Source organism: Camellia sinensis, chromosome 3, assembly GCF_055761805.1.
Source record: "Camellia sinensis isolate YWXY chromosome 3, ASM5576180v1, whole genome shotgun sequence".
In the NCBI taxonomy this organism is placed as follows: Eukaryota; Viridiplantae; Streptophyta; class Magnoliopsida; order Ericales; family Theaceae; genus Camellia; species Camellia sinensis.
In genome coordinates this window covers 162151315-162166640 of record NC_138963.1, presented here as the reverse complement: position 1 = coordinate 162166640, position 15326 = coordinate 162151315, and positions in this window count along the sequence as shown.

Here is a 15326-nt window from a genome sequence, read left to right as displayed (position 1 = left end):
TAAAAAATGCAAGTGGTCGGAGTGTAATACTAACTCAATTAAAAACCACCCAAAAGCCTGCAATGGAGAACTTGTAGTTTAAGAAGTGTTGAACACACACACACACACACACACACACACACACACATTCTCACGGAGAGAGAGAGAGAGAGAGAGAGAGAGAGAGAGAGAGAGAGTTACTAGTGAAGGAAATGAAGTTAAAATGGAAATGTACTGGTGAAGGAAATGAAAGTAGAAATGTTAATGTCAATAAAATTAAGATTGTATTACCTCAGACTAGAAAATTACACTTCATATCCACCTTTTCTCTAGCACTTGATTTTATTACCTCAGACTAGGAAAGCCCATATCAACATTCAAACATAAATTGCAATTTCTTATCACAAAACCCATGTACTGATTCCACATAATGTTCAAATCAAACAAATCAATAACTCTCCAAATCACCAAAACTCTCAGATTTCATGAAATTATCCACACAAAAAAATAAAAATAAAAATTTCCCTTCTATTAACACTCAATTTAGATTCATATAAGCATAAGTACAAACAAAGAAAGTGGGATTTGAAAGGGCAATACCAAAGCTGTAAAGATTAGGGTCTGTGAATTGTTTGCATTTCTATGGAGAGTTACTCGTGCAGGAAATGAAGTTGAAATGGAAATGTCGAAACTTTCCACATTAACACCCGAACTTTGTATGGAAAAAATGAACCTACCTTTCAGGATAAAAGCCAAGAATATGGAAAAAATGAACCTAACTTTCACGATAAAAGCCACTCGTTCTCTAAAGTTGTGTAACAATCTCTACATCTGTGTCTTTTTTCCCAAGAATTACAATTGATCAAAAAGTTCTTTTTTCTCAACAACCACCACAATCAAAAAAATCCTCAAAATTTTCTTGGTTTCTTGATCCATTTTCGGCAGATGCGGCAAGATTTCAGCGTAGTTTAAGTCGGTGGAGAAGACGGATTGATTGATTGACACCGTTCAGGAGTAGAATTAAGGGTCAACATTCGTGTTAATAAACTATTCAACAGTAAAATTAAGTCCCAATATTCATGTCAATAGACTGGAAATAACCCTCATGAAATAATTTTCAAGTACGTCATGACCTAAATCCAAAAACAATACCTAAAGAAAATCAGCTTCTTAAACAATTTTCTTAAATCTTGATCACATGTGTTTCAATATCAAAAATTGGTTTTCAACCTTGATTGCATCGCTTCTTTTTTTTTTCTTTTTCTTTTTTTCCTTCTTTCATTCAGCTCCACTATGACCCATACAATCTTTTGAAATGCCATCATGTCTGTCAAAATTTTCTATCCTCATTAATTTTTTCCTACCCGCTTCTTTTATAACATCTTTGACTTGAATTGAGTCATGAGTGATTGTATGGTCATTTCTCTTTGTCGCACATTACACATCTTTTCATAAAAAAAATAATAAACCAACATTCCAAACCATTGTAACTTCACTTAATATGTAAAGAAATTAATTGTCACAATTGATAGTGAAAGGACTTTAGTGAAATTATAAAAAATGCAAGTGGCTGGAGTGTAATATTAACTCAATTAAAAACCACCCAAAAGTCTGCAATGGAGAACTTGTAGTTTAAGAAGTGTTGAAGACACACACACACACACACATACGCACACACTCTCAAGCAAGGAGAGAGAGAGAGAGAGAGAGAGAGAGAGAGAGAGAGAGAGAGAGAGAGAGAGTGAGGGAGAGAGAGAGTTACTAGTGAAGAAACTGAAGTTAAAATGGAAATGTACTGGTGAAAGAAATGAAAGTTGAAATGGAAATGTCAATAAAATTAAGATTGTATTACCTCAGACTAGAAAATTACACTTCATATCCACCTTTTCTCTAGCACTTGATTTTATTACCTCAGACTAGGAAAACCCATACCAGCATTCAAACATAAATTGCAATTCCTGATCACAAAACCCATGTACTAATTCCACATACTGTTCAAATCAAACAAATCAATAACTCTCCAAGTCACCAAAACTCTCACATTTCATGAAATTATCCAAAAATAAAAACAAAAATAAAAATTTCCCTTCTATTAACACTCAATTTAGATTCATATAAGCATAAATACGAACAAACAAAATGAGATTTGAAAGGGCAATACCATAACTGTAAAGATTAGGCTCTGTAAATTGCTTGCTTTTCTATGAAGAGTTACTAGTGAAGGAAATAAAGTTGAAATGAAAATGTCAAAACTTTCCACATTGATACCCCAACTTTATATGGAAAAAATGAACCTACCTTTCAGGATAAAAGCCAAGAATATGGAAAAAATAAACCTACCTTTCAAGATAAAAGCCACTCCCTCTCTAAAGGTGTCTAACAATCTCTACATCTCTGTCTTTTTTCCCAAGAATTACAATGGATCAAAAAGTTCTTTTTTCTCAACAACCACCACAATCCAAAAAATCCTCAAAATTTTCTCGGTTTCTTCGAACCATTTTCGGCAGTTGCGGCAGAATTTCGCCGTAGTTTAAATCGGTGGAGAAGACGGATTAATAGATTGACACCATTCATGAGTAGAATTAAGGGCCAACATTCGTGTTAATAAACTATTCAAGATTAAAATTAAGGCCCAATATTCGTGTCAATAGACTGGAAATAAACCTCATGAAATAATTTCCAAGTACGTCGTGACCTAAATCCAAAAACAATACCTAAAGAAATTCAGCTTCTTAAACAATTTTCTTAAATCTTGATCACATGTGTTTCAATATCAAAAATTGGTTTTCAACCTTGATTGCATCGCTTCTTTTTTTTTTCTTTTTCTTTTTTTCCTTCTTTCATTCAGCTCCACTATGACCCATACAATCTTTTGAAATGCCATCATGTCTGTCAAAATTTTCTATCCTCATTAATTTTTTCCTACCCGCTTCTTTTATAACATCTTTGACTTGAATTGAGTCATGAGTGATTGTATGGTCATTTCTCTTTGTCGCACATTACACATCTTTTCATAAAAAAAATAATAAACCAACATTCCAAACCATTGTAACTTCACTTAATATGTAAAGAAATTAATTGTCACAATTGATAGTGAAAGGACTTTAGTGAAATTATAAAAAATGCAAGTGGCTGGAGTGTAATACTAACTCAATTAAAAACCACCCAAAAGTCTGCAATGGAGAACTTGTAGTTTAAGAAGTGTTGAAGACACACACACACACACATATGCACACACTCTCACGCAGGGAGAGAGAGAGAGAGAGAGAGAGAGAGAGAGAGAGAGAGAGAGAGAGTGAGTGAGGGAGAGAGAGAGTTACTAGTGAAGAAACTGAAGTTAAAATGGAAATGTACTGGTGAAAGAAATGAAAGTTGAAATGGAAATGTCAATAAAATTAAGATTGTATTACCTCAGACTAGAAAATTACACTTCATATCCACCTTTTCTCTAGCACTTGATTTTATTACCTCAGACTAGGAAAACCCATACCAGCATTCAAACATAAATTGCAATTTCTGATCACAAAACCCATGTACTACCCAGGTTGTGTTACCGAGGGTGGTTTGTGAGTATTCGGATGTCTTTCCCGAAGATCTTGTTAGTTTGCCACCTCACCGAGAGATAGAGTTCTCTATTGATTTAGTGCCTGGTACGGCGCCGATTTCTATGGCACCTTACCGTTTTGCTCCAGCAGAGTTGGTTGAGTTGAAAGTTCAGCTCCAGGAATTGCTCGATAAGGGCTTTGTTCGCCCTAGTGTTTCACCGTGGGGAGCACCGGCACTCTTTGTTAAAAAGAAAGATGGTGCCTTGAGATTGTGTATAGACTACCGGAAGTTGAATCGGGCTACGGTTAAGAATAAGTATCCTATGCCCCGTATAGATGATTTGTTTGACCAGTTGAAGGGTTCCCGTTGTTTCTCTAAGATAGACTTGAGATCGGGTTACCATCAGTTGAGGGTCAGGGAGGAAGATATTCCTAAGACGGCATTCCGTACGCGGTATGGCCATTACGAGTTTCTGGTGATGCCATTTGGGCTTACCAATGCACCGGCAGTCTTTATGGACTTGATGAACCGGATTTTCCGGGAGTTCTTAGACCGATTTGTGGTTGTTTTCGTGGACGATATCCTTATCTATTCGTCTTCTGAGAAGGAGCACGAGGCACACTTGAGAGTAGTGCTTGAGTTGCTTAGAGCTCATAGGCTGTATGCCAAGTTCGGGAAGTGTGAATTCTGGCTGAGGGAAGTCAAATTCTTAGGCCACGTGGTATCCGGGGAAGGGGTGTCTGTTGATACGTCCAAGGTTGAGGCAGTGCAAGGTTGGGCACAGCCTAAGAGTGTGTTTGAGATCCGCAGTTTTTTGGGATTAGCTGGGTATTACCGTCGGTTTGTGAAAGATTTCTCCAGGTTAGCGTCACCGTTGACTAGACTGACTCGGAAGGGAGTCAAGTTTGTGTGGAGTGAGACTTGTGAAAAGTCGTTCCAAGAGTTGAAAGTTAGATTGACCACCGCTCCGGTGTTGATTATTCCGGAGAGAGGGTTGGGTTATGCGGTTTATTGTGATGCCTCACGAGAGGGTTTGGGTTGTGTGTTGATGCAAGAGGGGAAAGTGGTAGCTTACGGCTCACGTCAGTTGAAAATACACGAGAAGAATTACCCCACACATGACCTAGAGTTAGCAGCTGTGATCTTTGCCTTGAAAATCTGGAGGCACTACCTTTATGGTGAGAGGTTCGAGGTATTCTCGGATCATAAGAGTTTGAAGTATCTGTTTACACAGAGAGACTTGAATCTGAGGCAGAGGAGATGGATGGAGTTCATCGAGGATTATGATTTTGAGTTACATTATCATCCGGGAAAGGCCAATGTTGTGGCCGATGCCCTTAGTAGGAAAACCATTAGTGATGTAGCTTGTATAGCCATCCGGGAATGGGAGATGTTGGGAGCACTTGGCGAGTTTGATTTGCTACTGGGCGAATCTGTTGAGGCTGCGGCCTTGTTTTCTGTTGTTGCGCAGCCTACACTTGTGATTAGAGTGTTAGAGGCACAGAGAGGTGACCTTGAGGTAGAATCCCTCCGAGAGAAGATCTCTAGTGGGAAAGTTGAGAAGGGTTTGACGGTGTATCCCGACCTGAGTGTGAGATACCGAGACCGTTTGTTTGTACCGGAGGCTTGCCGAGAGGAAGTACTCCGAGAGTTTCACCATTCGCGCCTTGCGGTGCATCCGGGAGGTACTAAGATGTATCAGGATTTGGGTCGCCAGTTTTGGTGGCGGGGTATGAAGAGAGATGTGGCTGTTTTCGTATCGAAATGCCTTACTTGCCAGCAAGTGAAGGCCGAGCATCAGAGGCCAGCGGGTTTGTTGCAACCCTTGCCTATAGCCGAGTGGAAATGGGAGCATGTCACTATGGACTTCGTTGTAGGTCTTCCGAGGACTCAACGGGGTAGTGATGCTATTTGGGTGGTTGTAGACCGGTTGACTAAGTCGGCGCACTTTATGCCTATGCGTGTGAGAGATTCGGTAGATCATCTTGCCGACTTGTATATTCGGGACGTAGTGAGATTGCACGGGGTCCCAGTGACGATCGTCTCAGATAGAGATCCTCGTTTTACTGCTAGGTTGTGGCAGAGTTTGCAAAGTGCCTTGGGCACTAAGTTGACCTTTAGTACGGCTTATCATCCTCAGACTGACGGGCAGTCCGAGCGTACTATTCAGATCCTCGAGGATATGCTTCGGGGTTGTGTCCTGGACTTCAGTGGGACGTGGGAGAGGCACTTGCCATTGGTAGAGTTTGCCTACAACAACAGTTTTCAGTCTAGCATCGGTATGGCACCGTTTGAGGCCTTGTATGGCCGACCGTGTAGGTCTCCAGTTTGTTGGGCCGAGGTGGGTGATGCACCTTTGTTGGGTCCGGAGTTGGGTAGGGAGACGACGGAGAAAGTTGAACTTATCCGTAGGAGGCTTGTTACAGCCCAGAGTCGACAAAAGAGTTATGCCGACCGTAGGAGGAGACCTTTGGCGTTTGAGGTAGGTGACCATGTCTTTCTGAAGATATCACCTAGGCGAGGCTTGATGAGATTTGGGAAGAGTGGGAAGTTATCCCCTCAGTTTATAGGTCCTTTTGAGATCCTTGAGAGGATAGGTGAGGTTGCTTATCGGTTAGCCTTACCGCCGCAGTTGTCCGGAGTGCATGACGTGTTTCATGTGAGTATGCTTCGGAAGTATAAGCCAGATCCATCACATGTGTTGGATTGGACTGATTTAGAGGTAGATGAGGATGCCTCGTATGAGGAGAGACCGGTTCGGGTCTTGGATAGGCGGGATCAGGTCCTGCGTGGTAAGACCATTCCTTTGGTGAAAGTCTTGTGGAAACATCACGGAGTGGAAGAAGCCACTTGGGAACGTGAGTTGGAAGTCCGAGAGAAATATCCGGACTTGTTTGTTGATATGTAATCTTGTATTTAAATTTTACATTTTGTTGAACTTAAGAGCTTTTATATATGTCTTAAGTTGTGAAACATTGAAAATGTTTTGGTTATTGGAAGTATGTTTTGGAACTTGCCTCATATGGAAGTTGAATGTAACATTATAGGTGTTAAGTATATTGTTGACAATGGAAAGTTAGTGCGTATTGTTGATGCATGTTGATAATACATATGTTGTTTACATATTGTGATATGTCTCTTGTTAAAGGGATGGGATGACCGGTAATGGGTCGAATTGTTGAATGTTAAATTGTAACATTGTTTAAAATGGAGGAAAATCTGTTTTTGAAAACTTGTGCTTAATTTCGGGGGCGAAATTCTTTAAGGGGGGGAGGTTATAGCGATCCCGGGTTTACCCTTGTTGTACAGTGATCCGGACATGTGTCCGTGGATGTTGGTAGTTGTTTATTTCCTAGTTTGCATCCTCTTTACTTTGTATTTTGAGTTATGGGATGTGTTGGGCAGGTTTGTTACAGGTTGGTTGTGCTTGGGAGCCTAGTGTTGCTGCCCAGATTTTTGGTCCTTCGCTCGAGCGAGGAGTTTGTCGCTCGAGCGAGAGTTGTGTTGCACCTGGTTCTGGACCTGAGAGTTGTAGTTTCTGGCTCGAGCAAGCTTTTCGTGGCTCGAGCGGTCTGGGTTTTTCTTCGCTCGATCGAGAACTTCTTAGCTCGAGCGAGAGTTTTCTGTGTCTGGTCGCTCGAGCGACCAATCCTTCGCTCGAGCGAGAGTGTTTTATATCAGCGGACAGCAGCGTCTTAAACATCACTTTTTCAGTCCCTTTCTTTGAGCAAAACCTAAATTCGACACTCACTCTTCCTAAACTTACACTCTCTCTAAGATTTGATCTCCCTAGGGTGTGAATCTAGCCTAGGGCCTTTGTTAAAAAGATAGAGGGTGTTGAGAGCTTCGACTTAATCTGAAAAAGTTTGGATTTGGAGCAAGTTGATCTTGGAGTCTTCATCTCCTTTTGGGCTAAAACTTCAAGGTAGGGATATCCTACTCCTCTCTATGGGTTTTGTCTTTGAATTTTGGTATTTTGAGATGTTGGGCTTGGTTTGGTAATTTTGTGAAAGTTTGGGGCTTTTGTGCAATTATACAAAAGTTGGGGTTTGATTCATAATAAACCTAGATGCATGTTAGGCATGAAAAAATGGAATGATTGTTGAATCATTGATGAAAATGGGACCTAAGGGTTGAAATGGTAATTATGGAAAATGGCCTAATTACATTGTTTAATTAATTGGGATAATTAATTGGTGAGAAATGAGGAAATGAAATGTTGATTGAACATCCATTTGTGCATTTATTTTCTGTTTTAGAAATAACTGCTTTGGGCTATCGGTGGAGGATAGTCGTGATTGTTGTAGACAATGCATGATGATTAAGTAAACGGAAACTAATCAATGGAATGTGTCATGGAACTTGACAGTTGATAGAATACATTAATTGTATGTATTGTGTGATTGTATATAGAACCAATGTGTTTATATACGTTATGTGTAGAGGAGGAGATATGGGATGTACTCCGCGGTTTAGGGGAAGATAGGGGATGTACCTCTAAACCGGATAGGTATTGGGAGGAGATAGGGGATGAACTCCGTAGACAGAGCTCATATGCTTGTCTAGAGAAGTGAAGATAGAGCTCATATGCTTATCTTTGTGAAGTGTGGATACAGCTTGTATGCTTATCTGTGGATATTATTGATATACATATCTGTTGTAGAATGTGGATACAGCTTGTATGCTTATCTGTAGATATTGTTGATATACATATCTGTTGTAGAATGTGGATACAGCTTGTATGCTTATCTGTGGATATTGTTGATATACATATCTGTTGAGAATGTGAGATATAGTTTTTATACATATCTGTGGAAATGATAATAGAGCTAGCATGCTTATCTATTGAAAAGGGAAAATGAAAAGTAATTGGGACTTGTAAGTCGTTGACATAAATATGTAATTTATGTGATTGTATCAGTGTTGACCAACTATCAATTGCTAATGTTTTAGCCATTGTCCATGGTTGGTTTAGTGTATTTCTACTGGGCTGTGGCTCACCCTATATGGGAATATCATTTTCAGGTACAGGAAGCATGCCACCTCCAAGGACATAGCTGGGAGGCTAGTGGCGGGCATAGTTTTGTCGTTTTACTTTTGATGTATTACATGTAATTTCAAGCCAAGGGCTTAATGTGTAAACGAGTTAGAACTCTTTGTTGTATCCAAGTGTTAACTTGGAAAGCTGTAAGCCTGTAGGGCATTTTGTTATGAGGTTAACATGTAATACTTATGTAATGGAACTCTAATGAATGAAAGAATGTGGTTAGTTTATATGTAAATGTATGTCTTATTAGATGGGTTTATTGTTGTTATTTTGAGGGCGTTACAGAATTCTGAACAAAGTATATACATTTTATACAAGTCTGAAGAAATGGAACGCTTATGCCATGCCATGCCATTTTGAAAATAAAACACACTTTCATCTTTTGAAAACTAACATGCTCAATGATGTCATGCCATTTCAACTGCTCAACATTTATCACATTTTATTCGAGGGGCGGTAAATACAACTCTGGTAATCCCTAGGTTGGTGTCTGCAAGTAGACTATATAAGTACTACCAAATTGTCATTTTTACCAATATCATTTGGAGGGCTCGACACCCATACTCTGTCATTTTTACCAGTATCAATTGGAAGGCTCGACATCTATCATTTGTCATTTTTACCAGTAACAACTGGAAGGCTCGACACTTATCATCTACACCACCTGTCAAGACTTACCACCGTATTTGCCCTAAAACCATTTCATGAAAACTCATTTCTCAACATTCTTTTCTCAATGCAAGTTTTCAAAGTCAACTTTCAAAGTTCAATGTAATCAAATGAATTGATATGCCAATGCAACAATAATTAATACATTACAACAACTCTTCCATTCCCAATTCTTCCACACAATACCACCATTGTGATCAAAATTCCCATTTCTCCTTTCAATGTAATTTCACAAGATGAATAAATATTTTTATTTCAATTAATCCAAGGGATAACATAATTCCCACATTTCAAACATTTCCAACAACATAGTCATTTCAAGACTAAATCAACATTTTGAATAACAATTTTTAAAATGAGCAACAACTCTCGTGCTTCTCAAAATTTATCATTTATACAATATAAACAAGAAATTTTCCAAACATCACTTATTTTGGCATTCAAAATAACTATAACAATATCAACCATAGATTTTCGACTTCTTGTTTAAAAATCTCCTATTTCTAGGTTTTCTCACCAAAACCATCTATCTTCAAACATTTGACAAAATCTCACCAAAAACATCTTTCTTTTACCAACATAGTCCAAAACCCTAAATTTCTATTTTAAAAGAAACAAGAAAGTAAACCCACTTTCAAAATCACTCCTCTTTTGAATCAACAAAAATCCATTTTCAAAAAAGAACAAATCAAAGGATGATTTCAAAAATCATCTACATCTTGCAAATATATATATAACTCAAAGAAAATCGCTACCTCAAGTTTGATGAAGAAACGAGTTGAAAACCCCAAATTCAACGACGATGAAATTCGATCTCCACTGCACACAACGTAGCCCTCGCCTAGATAATCGACTTTGGTGAAGAACTTAGGTCTAAATCCCAATGGATTTGGAGAAATCAAAGAGAGAAAATGACTTCTAGAGAGAGAAACTCCCGATCTGGAATTTTGGAGAGTTTTAGAGAGAAAGAGAGAAGACTGAAAAAGCGATATGAAATATCAGATTCATGAACTGATATAACGTGGTCCGCTCGAGCATGGAAAGGCTCGCTCGAGCGTCAAATACACTAACCCAATACTTTTGCTGACAGGTCAAACTTTTGAGGCCACACATTCTCCGCTCGAGTGCATAAACGGTCACTCGAGCGGACAAGTAACTTCGAATGCATTTTTCATTTTTGTTTTGAGGGGCGCTGCCCCTTAACCCCGCCAAGGGGCGCTGCCCCCAGGACCCCCGTGAGCTAATCGGGCAGCTCGACCCCCGCCAGGGCGCTGCCCTTGGACCCGCCAAGGGGAGCTGCCCCCTGGACCCCCGCGAAGGGGCGCTGTCCACTCAACCCCCGACCGTCCCAGTTGAAGTGGCAAAACATGAAAGAAGGATCGAAACCAAGATCGCTACAAACGGGCTATGTATATTGGACCTGTTAGATGTTTTACGTGGCCATGCACAATTTTAGTTACTCTAATGGGTTATGTATAGGGGTTATCAATTTTATCCCACACTTCTTTGGCAGCCAGATTTACAAGCCAATCCACACTAGCTAAACATAAAATAATATTCTCTCTCCAATTTCTTTCTCTAACTCAATAGTCACTTCTCCATTAGTTGAATAGATTGTAGTGTTGCATCAGTAAAATTAAATTATTGTATCTTCGGAGGCAAACGCCAATGAGATCTCATAGCACTATAGCGAGTGCGAAATCTGTCTTAAGGACATTGTGTTCAACACAAGTCTTGATCACCATCATTTGGGTTTACCAAGATTTTACATCCTATTTGTAAGTTGTATTCTTAAATTTTATTTTGAAGTTGAAAGGCTTGAGATTTTATAGCTTATGTTGGGCTTAGTATTTGGATTTGTTTGAATTAAAAGTATGTTATTTATCTAGGGCAAAGGGTGAATTTGTTTAAGTTAAAATTATTCTTCTTTATTTAACTTAAAGAAGTGAGGCATTGTGTATATCTATTTTTGTAAAATTCCTATCAACAGGTGAATCAATCAGATGATGACTTGTGGCAATAAAGTCAAGATAGGGTCTTTCAGCAGTCAAAGGAAAAAGAGAAGTACAAGGTCTGAAGGAGTTGATCATGTGCATGGAATGGTTCAAGTGTGGAGCAGTTATCAAATGACATTGTGAACCCAATGGGCTGTTTTTAGAAAAGAGCATGTGCGAAATGGAAGGCTTTGCTCGGTTGATGTGGTGCTCAAAGTGATGAGGGACACATGGCAATATAAAAGGAAGTTATTTCGAGAGAAAGATGTGAGAAATTGCTAGAACTTGAAGGTTTGAAAGTGGTGGAGTAGTTGCAACAACAATTGAGAGAATGTGGGTTGTAGATTAGAAGGATCATGCAATTGTGGGCCAGAGAAAAAGAAAGAAGTATAAAAGCTGAATGTTTGCAAAGATGAAGGACATCAACAGTATAACAACAACTAGTTTTTAGACTTATCTTTTATCTTAGGAGTAGTTCATCAACTTTGGAGTGGTTTCTTTGTAATTTGTGACCCTTGTAATAGTTTTATCTAGAAATTGTCTTTGTTTATCTTGTTAGTTTTTTTGTCGATTATAATTTTGTTCCAAAGAATGCTTTGTACTTTCAAGGCATTGAATAAAAAACACAGTCAGTTGATGTTCTTTTTTGATTATTTGGTTTGAATTATTGTTTAATCCTGTCGATTGGGGATTAGCATAATTTTTTCTAACAATAATCCAAGAGTCTCTCCACTTATAACCAATTGGTTTTGAGTTAGACACTTATCAGAGTTGAGGTTTGAGTGGCCTCTCATTTGGTCCATCTCTCAAACGGGGACCATCTCAATCTCTAGTCCATCTCTCAAATGGATCCATCGCTAATCTAAGTCATCTAATCTCACTTAATACGACGATATAGTTGGGGTAACCATTTGTCAATTTGGGGGGTTTTCTAAAATTTTCCAACTTATAAATAGATCACTACTACAATAATACTTAAAGATCACAAAGAAGAAATAAAAAAAAAATCTCACTTTTTTTAGAAGTGTGATTAAAAAAATTAGAATGATATTTTAATCACAGTCAAATTAATTGAGTGAGATAGTATTTATTTTTAATCACACCTTCCAAATAAGTGTGATATATATCTTTTTTTTTAATCACAATTTCTAAATAAGTGTAATTGTATATATTTTTTTCAATTTTATTTTTATATCTATATAATAAAACAAAATGATTTTTGAAAATATCTGTCTCTTATGATTAGTTAGAACAACCTAAATTGTTTTGATTAAATCTTGAACGGCTGAGATCATTTTTCAATGTTTCATATCCCTCCTACTTCCCTTTTCTATCTCAGGCCTAATTTCATGTCTAATGGATGAGATCCCCCTCATTTTTCCGTGTCAGGATCCTCTAGAGTGAAAACCCTCAAGTGATCTCCTAGAGTGATCCATCCAACGGCTAAAATGCAAACTAACCAAAACGACGTCGTTTTGGTTAGTAATTTGAAAAAAAAAAATAGCTTTAATTCAAAACGAAAGGATCTTGCAAATATGAAGCATTAGAGAGAGAGAGAGAGAGAGAGGCTGAGAGGAGGAGCCCTTCCCACCCCCGCTGCGCCATCACCGCCGCCGTCCTGCCATACAATTTTCAAATCCTTTTAGTAAAAAATATATATTCAATGAGATCATGGGGTCACCGCCATTGATGAGAGAGGTCATGGTATTGTCTGAATTTGCTTCGAAAATGTGGGGTTATATCTGGGGCGAATCATGTTGAAGTTGTTAGTGCATGGGAAGTAGTTTAATTCATAACAGATTTGTGGCCTTCGCGAGTCTTCAAAGTACAGTGCATGAGGCTGGGTTGCAATGTATGGATGTGGACAAGGTTCTACCATCAGATTTCATTCTCATGTTGTCTGAAGCAATGAACTCTTTGTAATTAGATTGTTAAATGATCTATAATATTCAACAAGCTCTGCAAGGCTTGGAGTTTTTCCTAGTATGGCTTAAGTAGGCTATGTGTATGCTTAGGGCTGTGTAATTTGCTTTTCTTGTGACTGAGAAACAAAATTGTATGGCGGGGCAGCGGCGGTGGCGCGTCGGGGGTGGGAAGGGCTTCTCCTCTCAGCCCTTTTCTTTCTCTCTCTCTCTCTCTCTCTTCCCCCTCTCTCTCTAATGCTTCATATTTACAGGAGCCCCTTCGTTTTGAATCAAAGATGATCTTTTATTTTTTATTTTTTATTTTCAAATTACTAACCAAAACGATACCATTTTGGTTAGTTTGCATTTCGGCCGTTAAATGGATCACTCTAGGAGATCACTTGAGGGTTTTCACTTTAGAGGATCCTGATGCCATTTTCCCACCTCCTTACCCTCTATCTCAGTAGAAGTTATTGGTTGGTATTTAAACATTACTTCACACCATTCATTAAGAGACAAGTGTCTCATTCTCTCTTAAAAATAGGCAAAAATATAGTGAATTCACTAATTCAACCAATAATAACCAAGTTGAAGCATCGCCTCAACTTGCTCCTGGAGTAAACAATAGTTTCCCTCATCCCTCTCTCTCTCTCCCCCGCCCTAAATTTGGAAAATCAGAATATGATTAGGGCATTGGATTCAACTTTTGTAGAGTTTATTTGGCTTATCTAGTAAAATTTTAGTTTCAATATCGATCTGGAAACAACATTTTGAGGAAATAGAATTGAAACAGCATTTTGAAAAAAAATCTTTGTTCTTAAAACTACATCTGTAACATTTTTTTATGCCTAATCTCTTGAGCAGTAACTTGTGGTTCACATGTTCTTAGGATTGAATGACTACTTGTCGAGTTTTGTATTGATTTTTCCAATAGTCTATATGTTGATTTTTCTTTGTTTAGTGATCTAGTTATCATTTCAGCTATCAAATTGAAGCATTTGTCTGTTTGCAAGAAAGCATGTATGACTTTCTCGAGGTTGAATATGGCCTTGTAAAGCATATTATTCAGAAATTTTTTTCCATCCCAAGGTTTTTATTATTTTTTATCATCTTTTAACATTGGAAATAATTAAGCTGATGTATTACCGTACACTCAAATTTATCTTCTTCTTCTTTTTTTTGTTTTTTTTTTTTTGTTTTTGGAAACTCAGAATTTTCAGAGAAGGTAGATATTCAGTTGTTTTGATAACAAAATTCAAACAAGATTATTTAGGGCAGTGGATTCAATTGTTGAATTCTTTCTTTGGTCTCAAAATTGATTTTTTTTTTTAATTTTTATATCTTACATGTATTACTTTGAACAATGTTAAATCACTTTTTGTGTGTTTGCTATTACACTTAGGCCCCATTTGTTTTGGGGTGTAGAGGGTGGGATGAGATTAGGATGGAGATGGGGCTCATTTAGTGTTGTGTTTGTTTGTAGAGTTGGGGAAGAGATTAGGATGGAGGAGGGGATTAAGATAGAGGTTGGAAGGGGGATTGGGATGGAGGAGGTGGAGGTGATATTAGAAAAATAGTGAGGGGACTAGAAATTTTTTTATATTTTATTTTTTACATGTTGGGCATTTTTTTTTAACATTAATATTTAATTTTTTGTATTTTTTTATTTGTTTTATTATTTTATATAAAAATAATTTAATAATTCTTACACTAACAACTATCATCAAAACAAATACAATTTTACTTAATCCTCTCACTATCAATCTCCTCACAAACAATCCTCTCATTATGAATGCCCTCCATTCTACTTCTGAAAACAAATGGGGTCTTACAACAACCAACATCACATCTATTTGGGTGTCAAAAAGAAATCTACTAATAGATAATGAATCCTCCAAATATTATTACAAGAAGTGGGTTTACAATTTGTTGAGTTCATAGTTTGAGCAAGGTTTGTAGTTTAATTTAGACGGAGTAGTTTAATTCACAAGGAACAAATTCTTCGAAGTGTTTGTGTAGGAAATACATTTGATTTCTTATTGTGGGGTTTTTTTGTATTGAGCTGATCAACGTTAGTTTGCTTCTTTTTTGGTTTTGGTTTCGTATGATGCTTCAGGTTGAATCTTCCAAATATTATTGCAAGAAGTTTACTATTCATTGATTTAGAAGTTCATAATTTGAGCAAGG